At 42.8% G+C, this 12,231-nt stretch overlaps 1 pseudogene; it reads left to right on the top strand.

The window, feature by feature from the left end:
* Window positions 1-389: 389 nt before the first annotated feature.
* LOC102439010 lies at window positions 390-876 on the top strand (annotated as a pseudogene).
* The last annotated feature ends 11,355 nt before the right edge of the window (window positions 877-12,231 follow it).

The raw sequence follows: 12,231 nt of genomic DNA, 5'->3' as shown, positions 1-12,231 counted from the left end.
AAAAGAAAGAAAGACAGGAAAGCGGAGTCGGGAGGACCCCAGTTCTCGAAGAACTGAAGCAACTTCATTAGCCACACAATCCTATTTATACATAACACACTGAATAGGAGGTCTGTCAAGAGGAATGTATTCTTTGTTCCTCTTAATCTCTAAGGGAGAGACACAGCAGAAGGACAAGTTCTCAGTACAGCATATCTCAGTAAATAGTTAAAGACTTCTTGGTCAGCCATGAAAGGCTGTTTTCATTCTACTGATAATCGCCATCCAAACAAGTCTGGGAAAACTGTGTGGGTAAGGGTCCCAGTCTTGCTAGCCCCTTCAGGTGCAAGGACCTTGCCAGCTTACATCTGGCCCCCAACACATGGGTGTGTGATAAGATTCTGTAGACAATGGGAAGCAAAGGAGCGTTCACCCTGCTCGGGGTCTTGATCATCCTTTCTGTCCTCTGTGATTCAGGTCATAGCCTGCAGTGCTACACCTGTGTCGACCCAGTTGGTTCATGCACTGTCATCAACAACTGCACAGTTGATTCTGATGCATGTCTCTACATCAAAGCTGAAAAACGAACACACTACCAGTGTTGGATGTTTGAAAACTGCAACTACAACTACCTCTCAAATAACATAGGAGAGAAGACTATAGAGTACGAATGCTGCCAGAAGGACCTGTGTAACAGAAAGAGAAACAGTGGGATGAGCATAACAGGGACCATCGCTCTGCTGGTGACTCCACTGCTCACAGCATTCTGGAGACTTCTTATCTAAATCAATACCAGGAGAGATTCTCCTAACTCCCTGCTCCTGTGTAGTCCTTATTTTCTTTGCCACAAAAGCTTTCTATTTTCTACTGAATACTGTTGGGAAAGAACAAAACTAGCTTGCATAAGAGAAAGAGAACCGGAAAACCAGTCCTACTTGCAGAGAAGGCCCCTCTGAGGGAAGAAGTTTAGAAGTGAAGCACGTGCCATGTTAGCTAGGTTAGTTCCATGCTGCTTCCTCTTCTGGCTGCAGTAATAGCTTGACTAGATTCTCTGGAATTGTCAGTTATTTCCTTGCTTATTCCTTGGATTTAGTTACCAGTATGATCAGTGCTTTGGGGCAGGGGTTGGGGGGCGGGGTGGGGGTTGGAGCAGAGGGGTTCTTTTCTCCAATCTCTCTCACAGGGGATGCTTTCATCCCCTCCTTTTATGGCCCCTGTGTTGCCATGTAGGCATGATGAATGTTCCAGATGTGGGCTGTCAGGGGCAACGAGATTCTAAATGCAGAGTGATTGGAATGAGTGTTATATTCTCAAATCGAAGGTGTCTGGCAGAGTAGGAAGTAAGCTTTCCAGGTGGCAGGGCATAGAGGCACCAGGTCTGCCTTTAGAGAGGTACCAGTGGCTGAATCTGAATTTTCTTCTTTTTCTAAATTTTGTATGGGCTTTGCTGTCTTTCCCTAAAAACAACTTAAACACGTCAATTAATGGTGTGTTAAAACGATTCCCCTCCCCTTTTCTTTGGAATGATGACATATTTTCACTTTGTCACTCAGTTCAAGACTAAATATTTGAACATTCTTTGCTTCAAGTGATTTACAGTATCGTGTGCTTATTTTGAGTATTATCAGTGGGAATACCTTTATGTGTATGTGTATTGTAAGAATGCAGTGGGAAGATGTCATCATAGCAACAGGTCCACGGGGATGTTTTATATGCTGACATCAAGCCTGTTGAATCCTAGCTGACCTGGCACAGATCATGTAATGTTCATTTGTAAAGGCTGTTAGCATCCTCACAAATGTCAAGACTTTGAGAAGCTCTATCAGTTTCCTAAAGAGAGAGAACCCTTTCAGGAGGGCAAAGTTTTGCCATTTTTTGTGTGTGTGAGTGTGCTTGTGAATAATTTTCAAGATCTGGTAGACTTAATAACATTTATATTCCTGTAACCTTGTCTGCATGGTCTGACTTGCTGATTAACGTGAGATTTCTTCATTAACATTTTTTTAAAAAATGCCATGATTATGTAATCTGTTTGATAAAGTGGAATGAATGATGCCTTTTTGAAAATAAAATATAATAAAAAATAACGAAGTTTATCTTCCTGGGAGCCACTCTACCTGACCACGAATTGGGAGAGAGTAATGGGCACAGTTATAGAGTCAGTGATAGAGTGAGTGGAATGACAGCATGGATGCCCTTGGTTTATTTTTCTTAATCCTGAGGTGGAATACTATCTGATATTGTTCTTAGTCCTTTTTAGGCTTTATTTATTTATTTATTTATTTATTTATTTATTTATTTAGTGCCATTTAAATTTAGAGCTCAGGGAGACCTTAGAGAACTACCTTGCCGTCTTCTCCCATTGGGGAACAAGAGTAAAAGTCATCTGATAGTACTACCACACCAACTCAATAGTTTAATGTGAATATAAGTGGTTTCAAAAATAAATCTTGTGTTTCTTCCCCCATAGATAAATCTTGTGTTTCTTGTGTGATCTCATTAGTTTTTTGAACCTCAGAGTCAGTAATCCTCCAACTCTTCTCACCTTAACAAATTAGAGACACAAACACATTCATGTAAATTACAGCAGAGATTTGTAGCAGTGATTTTAAACTGAGAGCATCATGGGCAACACCGCCCACCTGCTCCCCCCTCCCCCCAAACACACAAACACACACATACACTTACCATGGGGAATATACAGTGGGGCCTTGACTTATGAGTTTAATTCGTTCTGAGACCGAGCTCGTTAAGGAGCTCGTTAACTCAAATTACTCTGTCAACTCAATGCAAAAAATTGGCCGAGAGACAGCTGGTATCTCAAAAAACTCGTTAGTCGGGAAACTCGTAAGTCAAGGCCCCACTGTATTAAAATCTTGGGGTGGAATCTGAGACTGAGGAGTGTGTGAAGTTTGAATAAACCCCTGGTGATTCTGATAGGCTTCATTTAAGAATCACTTAGACCAGTGGTTCTCAATTTTCCTAATGCCGCGACCCTTTAATACAGTTCCTCATGTTGTGGAGACCCCCAACCATAAAATTATTTTTGTTGTTACTTCATAACTGTAATTTTGCTGCTGTTATGAATTGTAATGTAAATATCTGATATGCAGGATGTATTTTCATTGTTACAAATTGAACTTAATTAAAGCATAGTGGTTAATCACAAAAACAATATGTAATTATATATGTGTTTTCCGATGGTCTTAGGCGACCCCTGTGAAAGGGTCGTTCGACCCCCAAAGGGTTGAGAACCGCTGACTTAGACCATATTTTGTGTTCTGTAATCCCACCTTTTTCTGTCATTGAAATATCTCTCACACTTACTTCTGCACAGAGGCTTAGAGTCATCTAGGCTATTTTCCCGTCTAATTCAGGAATTGCTTTTATCACACCCCAGGTTATTGGTTATTCAAACTTTTTACCTACACGCTTGGCATGATGAGACTGTTACTTCCCAAAAGTCTACCAGGCCACTCCAGTTCATTGCTTTTTTTTTTTTTTAAGAGAATGGAAGGTGTAAAGGTGGAAGGGAGAGAGGAATAAAGGGAGGGAGAGAGAGAGGAGAGAGAGAGAAAGAGAGAGAATGTGCTGGCATGTGACAGAGACACATCTAGCACTTGCCCTGAAGAGGCGGGAATCAAACCTGCAATCAAGGTACATGTCTTTGGGAATCAAACCAAGGACCCTTCCCTGCTCAAACAGATGCTCTAACCATTTAGAGACTCCTGTCAAAGCAAGATTACTCCATTTTCTGCACAAAACTACATTAGGTACTTAGCTTCAGCAGCCCCCAGTATAAAACAGAGCATCATTCCAACTCTAAGTGTGAAGGTTGTGGACAGTCCTTCCTGGTCACTCTTCAACTCTAGGGGGTTCCTTTGGTCTCAGGGACAGCTGACAGCCTTATTTAGCCAACCAGCTGCCCTGTGGTATACAATGTCCCCAGTGCTGTAAGTCTGGTGGGTGACTCTTTCATCTACTTATATAAAAACCATGGGTGGTGTTCATCACCACCTGAACCTCCACGACCAAGCAGAAGGAAGTCAGTCCTGCAGGGGTTGTTTTGGCAATGGCTGCGCCCTCCCCCGAGCTGTTTCCTGGAGCTTTTTCCGGTGAGGGTGGGGTTTGAGGCAAGAACCCGCCCTTGGAGAGTGGACCCACTGAATCCTGGGTCGCTTTGCCAAGAGCTGCACCCTCTCCAGCTGTTTCCCGTGTGGCCTGAGGGAAGAACCCACCCTCAGAGCACCAGGAGCGCCCAGCAGCAGTCAGTCCTGGGTTGCTGAGGTGGAGGCCACAGCATGGTAGAACTCTGGGTCTGGCCCAACAGGGGGCATGTCCGACCTTCAAACCAGACCCTGACAGTAGAAAGGAGGGAGCCCCATTCCTCACAGAATCTGCTGTTGGATAGCTTGCTGTCTGTGGCCTGCCAGCCAGGAACCCCATTCCCCTGCACCCCGCACTCTGACAGGAGGGAGGAGGGAGCCCCTTTCCTCACGGAATCGACAGGTGACCAGTTTGCTGTCCGGGGCCTGCCAGCTAGCAATCCTATTCACCTGCACCCTTGCCCCTGACAGCAGGGAGGAGAGAATATGTTTAAAGACCAACTATTGGAACAAAGTACCTCTGAAGCCAAAAGAAGCCATTGTTGGTGACAGAATAGAGAGTTAGAAACATCGATGAGAGAGAAACATCGATCAGCTGCCTCCTGCACACTCCCCACTGGGGATGTGCCCTCAACCAAGGTACATGCCCTTGACTGGAATCGAACCTGGGACCCTTGAGTCCGTAGGCCGATGCTCTATCCACTGAGCCAAACTGGTTAGGGCAATTAATTCCCTTTTAATGTGCACGAATTTCATGCACCGGGCTACTAGTATCCATATAAGCAGCAGTTGGAGGAGAATCCAACAGTCCCTTTGGTAGCCTCAGTGTGTCTTAAGTGGCCATTCACATCATGACCACCATAATTATGAACCATTGTGTTAGTGATGTCTCTTTTCCTTTCTTTTTTTAATCATTAAAAAATAAAATTCAGCCAAAACCGGTTTGGCTCAGTGGATAGAGCGTCGGCCTTCAGACTGAGGGGTCCCTGGTTCGATTCCGGTCAAGGGCATGTACCTGGGTTGTGGGCACACCCCAGTGGGAGATGTGCAGGAGGCAGCTGATCGATGTTTCTCTCTCATCGATGTTTCTCTCTATCTCTCTCCCTTCCTCTCTGTAAAAAATCAATAAAATATATTTAAAGAAAATAAAAAATAAAAAATAAAATTCAAATTTCACTGGAGCAATGCTTGCCTCCAGTCACATCAACACATTTATTAAACTCCTTCTGTTTACCTTGTTGAATGGGAAGTCTTAGTGGAGGGAATACTTAAAATACTCTGATTTTAAAGAAATGATATGTTGAGGGAAAGAAGTTTACACAAGGAAACCATGAAAAGTTACATAGTATATAATGCACTGAGAGTGGAAATGTTATTTCCTGGATTTTATTACTATGAGGATGGGGTTGATGGAGGAGATGCCATGGGTAGAGGATTTGGAGAAGTGGGGTATTGTGGTGGGAAATTGCTTTCTTCTCCAGCAGGTAAGAGAAAAACAGCCAAAGGAGCAGACAGGCTATGCAGCCCATTAGAGTAGCCACCAGAGACTGACTTTGTGACAAGAGAGTTCATCATTTAGGATAAATGTTACTGGCAGTTTTACAAGATCTTTTGCTTCAGTTTGAATGTTGTGCCTGTGTCATTCAGTGAGATATTGAAAGGAAGTGAAAGGATTAATCAAAAGCTCTATAAGCATAACAGAGACCACTGTGTGGTGATAGCCAGAGGTAAAGGGGGCCGCGGGGGGTAGGGGGGAGTGGAGTGTAGGTGGAGGTTGTCAGAGGGAAGAGGGAATGGTGACAGAAGGATGCAGAGTGTAGATGATATTTCATTGAGTTGTACACTTGAAATCTGTATAGTTTTGGGAACCAATTTTACTCCAATAAATTCCATTTCTTTCTTTTTATTTAAATACGGTCTTGTTTATACTGTGGCTTGTAGCCACATTTTGAATTCATTTTTTTCAAACAGGAGAGGACAGTGGAGGGAGGATCCTGGGGCCCAGGATGGAGCAAGAAGGAGGACAGGAACCTTGGAGAGGGGCGGGGACAATGAAGACTCAGTGAGGGAAGGAACACACTCCAAGCCTCTCATGGAGAGGGGGCCAACCCTAGTGTGAGGATGGTGGTGGTGGGTCTCCCAGGAGCCTCTGGGAATGAGGAGGAGTCCCTGAATCTGGCAGCAACATTGGGGGGACTGGGAGCAGGTATCAGTGTCCAGAGCTTCAGAACTCGGCCAGCAGCCTGGGGCATGGGTCCTGCTTGTGACAGGCAGCAACATAGGGTTCTGACTGTGAGGCTGGTGGCTGTTCCAGATGCTGCCCTGGCGGTGAGGGCGCATCAGTGGCTGCCCTTTAGGGAGCGCAATGTGGTCCCTGTTGGTGCTGCTGCTGCTGCTGGACTGGGAGAGCCTAGGTGAGTGGCTCTGTGGATGGAGTCTCCGCCTCCTCCCTGCCACCAGGGGGTTTGCCTTGTGCCATGCTGGCCCCGCAGCTCCCTGGAGAGGGTGGCTGGTGCAGGACGCCTGGGCCCTGCACGCCTGAGCGGGAAAGTTGGAGGCCAACTGGTACTCAGGGGCTTCTTTCCCTTCCCTTCTCCCTTCCCTCCCCCTCTCCCTCCTCTTCATCTTCCCAGGGTGACAGAGGGCTCATCTCTGTCCTGCACTCTCCCCCTTCAGTTACACCAGGAAGACTCCACACCGCACACCTCGCCTGGTAATTAACTTGAGAGAAAGGGCTAGATCAAAGGCCAGTGGGTGGCAGCTGTTAGGGTCCCCCTCTTTCACACCCCTCTTACCTCCTAGGGGCTTAAATGCACTGGAGATGAAGCTGGGGCAGTGGGAGGGCCTGGCTTCATGAAATGGAAGTGCGCATTTTGGCAAGCCTGCAAGATGTTTTGTTTGTTTGTTTTTTCCTGTTTGCCCTCCCACATCAAGATAGGAAGTAAAGGAGACATAACTGATACAGTTAAGTTTCATTTCCAACACACCATTTATTCAGAAGAATTTGTCGTCTCCCCCCCCCCCTTTATTTAGTTTATTAAACCCTAGAAATAGACTTCCTGGAAACTCTCTCAACCTCCCGCCCCACCAACCACTGTAAAACAGTCCAAAGAGCACATTCCAGTCCCCCTGTATTTGGGGACCAGTTTAGCTGCAATGGATTTCGCTAGAAATAGGAAGACAACTTGCAGTCAAGTGGAATTTGGTGTTTTTCTACACCAAAGGCATTTAGGTCCCAAGCTTTTGGAACCTATTATTTTTTAGAAACGTGTGCTCCATAAAAACTGAGGAAAGCATGTGATTTTTGTGTATGTGTGTCTCTATACATTATGCCTGTCACATTTCACATGCAAAGACCACTTTGTTAACTTTTTCTAAGATTCAAATTGAGTTTGAGTAATAGTAACAAGCAATTGTTATATTTAATTTTAGAATTTAGACTTAATTACATTTAAACTGATTATTAGCCTCCCTGTGCTGTTCATAAAGCCTGTGACTTTGGCTATTTTCAAGATGCTCTTTTTTTTTTTAATTAAATTTTTATTGTTCAGATTACATTTGTTCCTCTTTCCCCCCCCCCCCCATAACTCCCCTCCTTCCAGTTCCCGCCCCACCCTCCGCCCTCACTCCCCACCACTGTCCTCATCCATAGGTGCACGATTTTTGTCCAGTCTCTTCCCGCATCTCCCATTCCCCTTTCCCCCCCAAGAATAGTCAGTCCATTCCCTTTCTATGTCCCTGATTCATTATAATCACCAGTTCATTCTGTACATCAGATTATTTATTCACTTGATTCTTAGATTCACTTGTTGATAGATGCATGTTTGTTGTTCACAATTTGTATCTTTACCTTTTTCTTCTTCCTCTTCTTAAAGGATACCTTTCAGTCTTTCGTGTAATACTGGTTTAGTGGTGATGAACTCCTTTAGCTTTTCCTTATCTGTGAAGCTCTTTATCTGACCTTCAATTCTGAATGATAGCTTTGCTGGATAAAGTAATCTTGGTTGTAGGTTCTTGGTATTCAGCACTTTGAATATTTCTTGCCATTCCCTTCTGGCCTGCAAAGTTTCTGTTGAGAAATCAGCTGACAGTCGTATGGGTATTCCCTTGTAGGTAATTGAGTCTCTTTCTCTTGCTGCTTTTAAGATTCTCTCTTTGTCTTTTGCTCTTGGCATTTTAAAGATGATCTGTCTTGGTGTGGTCCTCTTTGGATTCCTTTTGTTTGGGGTTCTCTTCGCTTCTTGGACCTGTAAGTCCATTTCTTTCACCAGGTGGGGGAAGTTTTCTGCCATTATTTCTTGAAATAGGTTTTCAATATCTTGCTGTCTCTCATCTTCTGGCACCCCAATAATTCTGATATTAGTCCGCTTGAAGCTGTCCCAGAGGCTCCTTACACTATCTTCACACTTTTGGATTCTTTTTTCATTTTGCTTTTCCAGTTGGGTGTTTTTTGTCGAATCTTTGGTTTGATTCTTGTGCTCCTCTGGTCTGCTATTGGGTATAATATTCTTTATTTCAGTCCGTGTATGCTTACTTTCTAATTTCTTTATCGTAGCATCGAGGGTCTCATTAGTTTTCGTGAGGCTCTGCTCAAGTTTATAGCAAGCCCTCAAAATTGCGATTTTTAGCTCCATATCCTCCATTTCTGTCATGTTTTTTTGTCTCCGCATCTTTTATGCTTTCTTGGTGCACCCCCTTGTGGTCTTTGTGCGCAGTCTTGTTCTAGCCAAGCCTTAATTGTTGTAGTTAACACTAGAGGGATTTGACCACCAGGCCGACTGGCTGTAGGAATCATCAAGATGCTCTTAAGACCCTGTTACCACTTTCCCCATTCTCCGAAAATCCTGGGACATTGAAGCTGTTTATAATCACTATGTCTGTTATCTGAAGGGTTGATGTTAGATAAAGTAGTGTTTCCTGTCATTATCATTAATGGCTCATTGCTGTTGCTATCAAAATAACTAAAATAATACTGCTTTCAGAAACCTGTTTTCAGTTGAGAAATCATATTGAATCAGATTATAAATTATGATGTAATATCACTAAATCAGACTGTAGGCATCAAAAGCTATTCTGAAGAAAAAAATGATAAATCATGTACTGTTTTCAAGTAGATTAAAAAGAATTGCTAGAATTGTACTATTGGGGATAGGAATTCTGTTAGTAATAGTTAGGATCATGTGTAATTAGCACTCATTTACATATAATATTAATGTGATCAAGTCCCAATAGAGTCATAGAATTCAGAATTTATGGTGTTTTAGTATACTTAGTTAATAACCTAAAAAAGAAAAACAGAATACAGGCCTTATGCACTAGAGCTGTGTTAATTGTTGTATAAAAACCAATGGACTTCTGTGTGTGTTTAATATTTAGTTATAAAAGGGCACCTGTGAAGAGATGCTAACAGCCTTAGAGCACAAGAAGTTATAAAATAAAGTATTTGAGAGACTGAGTTTAGACTACAGAAGGAGGAAGACAGTCCATGGTCTTTTATGGTCATTTGTACACAGACTTTGATTTTGGTTTTGTTACCAGTGGGGGTTACTGCCTGGGACCTTGGTTCTTTTCATCGATGCAGAAAAGAGTTTAAGGTCAACAGAAAATAAAAGTAAAGCAAAATGGGGTTTATTGAAAATACATTCCACATGAGGCGCCAGTCAGAATGTGGAAGACAAAATGGTGAGAGCAGCCAATGGCAGGTCTGCTGTAGCTCATGGGAAGTCAGAGGAAAGGGGGACTTGGAGACACGTTCTGGGGGTGAGACCAGGATGAGCTGCAGCTGCCCATTTCTCCCCTGGATGCAAGTGTCATGGGGTCCTTTAGAGGTTAGGGCAGTGGTTCTCAACCTTCCTAATGCCACAACCTTTTAATACAGTTCCTCATGTTGTGGTGACCCCCAAATTCATTGTTACAAATTGAACATAATTAAAGCATAGTGATTAATCACAAAAACAATATGTAATTATATATGTGTTTTCCGATGGTCTTAGGTGCCCCCTGTGAAAGTGTTGTTCGACCCCCAAAGGGGTCACGACCCACAGGTTGAGAACCGCTGGGTTAGGGGCTATGTGCCTGTGGGGAAAGCAAGGGGAAGGGAATGGCATGGGATTGCTCCCTGGAGATGGAGTGCATGCTAGAGAGAGCATGGCCCACAGCTCCTGGGTTCTAAAGAGGGATTGTATGTGTGGAGCCTTTCATTTGCATTCAGGGATGATTGACTAAACTATCTTTCTTCTGGGCATGCCCTTACCCATAATGTATACAGAAAACCCACAGGGGGTGGGGTCAAAACTAAAATGCAAATATTATTATAATTTGTCCAGAGTTCCAGGAAGGTCACATTGGCATTGAGGTCATGTCCTTTTCCTCTGAGCTTGGGCCCAATACAGGCAGGTCCAAACCTGCCAACTGTCAGCCTGCTGGGTTGCCCATAGAGAGGAGGTCTGAAGGGAAAGTTGGTCCAACACTTGTTCAGGACCCCAAGGCAAGCCCTGCCCCAGCCACTCATTTAATTTCCTACACAACACTTTCCGATTCATTTATAAATGACTGGTAGTCAAATGCCATTTACTGGTAGCCACTACAGTTTCAGTTGACCTTTGTAGTAAAATAAGTTATCTACAATGCCCATTCCATCTAATTACAGCAAACTCTAACCCCCTGTATTGGTTTACAAGATGCAGGATGAATTATTATGCTCCTTCCCTCCCCCATGCCCCATATGTCAACTTATACTTTGATTAAAAGCACATCAACATTTTCAGTGGAATTCAAAAACTGGTAAATAAAACCTTACTCAAATAATGAGTAAGTATATGAACTGTTAGTAGTTGAATGATTGTTCAAAGTGAGTTTTTAAAATCAAGGGTACACATGATTAAAAAACAAGTTTATTGTCAAATTATAGTACTAATTTGGCTTGCTTTAAATAAGATGTTTTCTTTTCTCCTAAAAATATATTACTTTTAAACACATGATTCTATTTAAGGAAGTAATTGCATATTTAAAAGACCTTATTTATGGAGCTGCCCCAGCAGTATGTTAGAGGCAGTGTGTTAAAGCATTATAATAAACTAGAGGGTCAGTGCAATAATTTGTGCATGGGTGGGGTCCGGCGCCCTTGCCTGTGATCTGGGTGTGGGGAGCCCAATCAGGACTGGAGCTGGCCAGAGGGAGGAGCCATGGGCTGTTATCAGGCCCCATGCCCCCTGGTCAAACTAGGCTGGAACTCCTGGTGGAGGGGACAATTTGCATATTATCCTTGGGATGCCTACTATTAGGACATTTGCTCATGCTGTCATCTGTACTTTGGCAGATGTTTTATCTGCCACTTAGATGTTAATGGAGATTTGAAAGGCTACTTTCTAAAGATGAAAAATATGTGTTTTTTAATTGATAAATATTCTGAATCCAAAATTATCACTTATATTATTAAAACTGTTGGTATTCCTTAATGTCGATTCAACTATGGCTAGTATAGGCATTGCTTTTCATATATTAATGTTATTTTTGTGACACAATTTTTATAAAGCCATTTACATAACTTTTAGGTTTTGCATAACTTTTTATTCAAGATTTAAAAATTCCATATTTTTATATCTTGTGCCTAATACAATGCACTCAGGTGGTCATGAAGCTACTTTCACTTGTACTAGTGCAGATATTTGTTCTATGATAAAAGAAAAGGAATAATAGTGTAGAGTCAATTTTGCTGAACTCATTGTAATACTATTCCACCCAGGAATTTTGATTCTGACAGACCTAGACTGAATCAGTAGAACCTGGATTTCCCCTCTGTGTGGTTATGTGGAGGTGAAACAGGAATTAGAAGCTACACCCTTCTCTACTACCTTCCATACCCATGGAGCAATTGTATATGACTCCATATCTGGTCAACCCAGGGACTGAGAATATTTATGCATGTTTCAATGTATGTCACATTTATGGGTTAAAAGACAAGGCAAGTGCAAGGTCTATCATTTTTTTTTTCTGTTTCAAGCCAACTATATGCCCCCTCACTATGCTCCAAGTATTTTGCAAGGCCTTCCTGGACACAGAGACAAATTTCAGACTCTAGGCCTCTTAATAACATAAAGTGCGGTTAAATGGTAGCAGGAATTTTATTGTTTTTATCCTTAATTGG

The sequence above is a fragment of the Myotis lucifugus genome, unplaced genomic scaffold, assembly GCF_000147115.1.
Source record: "Myotis lucifugus unplaced genomic scaffold, Myoluc2.0 scaffold_67, whole genome shotgun sequence".
NCBI lineage: Eukaryota > Metazoa > Chordata > Mammalia > Chiroptera > Vespertilionidae > Myotis > Myotis lucifugus.
Note: the sequence above shows the minus strand (reverse complement) of the source record. Positions and strands in the feature narration are given on the sequence as shown.